Below are 2,738 nucleotides of genomic sequence, written 5' to 3' on the forward strand. Positions count from 1 at the left end.
GAAAAGACCCCAGAGGTGTTGAGGGGTGGGGTACAGTGGGCACGTGAAATGAGGACCCCCCCCCCCTTCCAGGAGGCGCTTGGGCCCAGCCTTGTCCCAGGGAGTCTGGGAAGTGAGCACGAGGGTGACCCCATTCCGCAGACGGGAAGGGGGGGGCACATGGGAACCCGCCGTCGGGCCCGAGGATGCCCTGACCCACCGGAGAAACCTAAGCAGCCCCCCCACCCCCCTCACCCCCCCTCGGCTCCTCCGGGGACCCCAGGGTGGCCCCGCTCCGGGCCGAGCCCCTTCAGCCCCGGCTCTGGGCTCCGAAGGCACGTCCCTGTCCCTGGCCGACCCTCTGCTGGCGCCTGAGCCCGGCGGCCTGGTCCCCGCGGGCTTAGTCAGCCTGTGCGGTGGCATTTGTTTACGCCGCATGGAGCATGGGGAGAATTCATTATTTAGCCGAGGAAGCACGTGGAAGGTGGGAAGTGAGAGGGCGGCGTGGCCCTGACATTGCAGCCAACAGCGCTCCCTCCTCAGCGCCTGCGGCTCTGGCAACGCGCTGGCCTCTGCCCTCGGCCCGGGGGCCGGAGGCTGCCCAGCCCGGCTCTGCCCTCGGCCCGGGGCCCGGAGGCTGCCCGGCCCGGCTCTGCCCTCAGCCCGGGGGCCGGAGGCTGCCCAGCCCGGCTCTGCCCTCGGCCCGGGGGCCGGAGGCTGCCCAGCCCGGCTCTGCCCTCGGCCCGGGGCCCGGAGGCTGCCCGGCCCGGCTCTGCCCTCAGCCCGGGGGCCGGAGGCTGCCCAGCCCGGCTCTGCCCTCAGCCCGGGGGCCGGAGGCTGGGAGGGAAGCCAGGCCTCTGAGCTCAGCAGTCCTTTCTGTGACAGCAGGAAGGGAGAGGGAGGAGGGGGAGAAGGAGGAGGAGGGGGAGGAGGAGGAGGAGGGGGAGGAGGAGGAGGAGGGGGAGGAGGAGGAAGGTAAGAAGAATAAGGGCCACCCGGGAGGTGGGCTCCGTGGCTGAGCATCGACCTATGACCCAGGAGGCCCTGTTCCATTCCCGCTCAGGGCACATGTGGGGGAGCCGAGGATTCTCCCTCGTCATGGATGTCTCCCTCTCCCTCTCCCTCTCCCTTCCTCTGACACCAATAAAAACGCATTAAAACGAGAGGAGACAGGAGGAGGGGAGAGAGCTTCGCCCTCAATGTTTCAGCCCCGCCACGCGGTGGGAGGGGGGTGGGGGAGTCACAGGCAGAGTTTTGGTTTAGAAAACACTTTCTCTTATTTCCCCGCGTCCTTACCGCAGGGCGGGGCCGGGGTGGGGGGGTCCTGGGAGCAGAGCTGGGCTGGCACCTTTGGGGGTGCGGAGGCCAAGGCTGGGAGAGGAGCAAAACCCGCGGGAGGGGCGGGGGTGGCCCAGGCGCTGGGAGTCCTCACTTTCAGGGGTGGGGGGACAGGCCCCAGCTCCCCAGTGCGGACCCGAGGTCAGAGGTCAGCCCTTGACCTTGGGCCTCTCCCCTGGTGCCCCTCAGGACCTGTGCCTTCTGGTCTGGGTCTGGAAGGAGGCAGGGAGGGGAGACCTGGCTGGGGTGGGGAGGGAGGCGGTGGGGGGACACAGACAGAGGTCGGGAGCTTGAAGCTCGATCTGACCTAATATTTACCCAAAAAGAAGGCCCTGGGGCACGCGAGTTGCTGAAATTGCCTCCGGAGGGAAAAAGGTCGTGGGGCGCACTTGGCCCCCCTCTACGCCCGAGCCCAGAAACCCCAGTGGAGGCGGAGGACTGGGGGTCTCCGGGCCGTCTGCACGCTTCTTTCTGAGGGTCCCAGCTCCGCCCCGTTCCCCTCCCCTCCCCCCAGAGGCCAGAACCAGGCCTGCATCCAGGGGGTGCCTAATAAATGCCGGGGCTCCCGTGTCCTGGGTGTCCTCCGAGGACTCCAGTCCAATGAGATGGAGAAGGGCGGGGGACTTGACCTCCCGTGCCTCAGTTTCCCCATCTGTAGGACAGGAGCCGAGGTGACAGAGCCAGGGCCGGGTCATGGGAGGATCCCGGGGCCGGTTCCCAAAATGCCTCCGAGAGCCTGGGGCTGGCGGCCAGCGCTCATGAAGCCTGACCTGCCATCAGCGGCTGTCTGTCCGTCTGTGCGTAGCCCCGGGCGGGCGGACACCTGGTCCTCCCCGCAGCCCGAGGACAGGGCAGGCCCGGCCGGGCCCCTTCTATTATTGTCATGTTTGTAGATAAGAAAACCAGCCGGAGAGAGAGATACCTCGTATACCGGTTAATGATGAGGGTTTTTTTAAATCGATGGGGTTACACATATGCTGATATAGATGCGATTTGATATGTAGGTTATTTTGTTGTATTGACAACAAGCTTCAAAACCTCATATGTCAAATTTTCTGAAGGAGTTAACATCACAGATATTTTTACGCTTAAAAATGTCGAATTTCGTGCCCAAAAAAAAGAGCATTTGCGGGAAGTTTTAATTCATTACTTTATTTTGAAGAAAAGTGCTGCTGAAAGTGATCGTATACTTCGGGAAGCTTATGGTGAACATGCTCCATCTCAAGACACTTGTGAGCGCTGGTTTAAACGCTTTAAAAGGGATGATTTCGATGTGAAAGACAAAGAACGTCCAGGTCAACCGAAAAAGTTGGAAGACCAATGACCAGCATTATCGGATGAAGATGCGTGTCAAACTCAGAAACAACTCACAGAAAGATTACACGTTGCTCAGCAAACAGTTTCCGATCGTTTACAAGCAA

The sequence above is a fragment of the Cnephaeus nilssonii genome (genome assembly GCF_951640355.1).
Source record: "Cnephaeus nilssonii genome assembly, chromosome: 22".
Classification (NCBI taxonomy): domain Eukaryota; kingdom Metazoa; phylum Chordata; class Mammalia; order Chiroptera; family Vespertilionidae; genus Cnephaeus; species Cnephaeus nilssonii.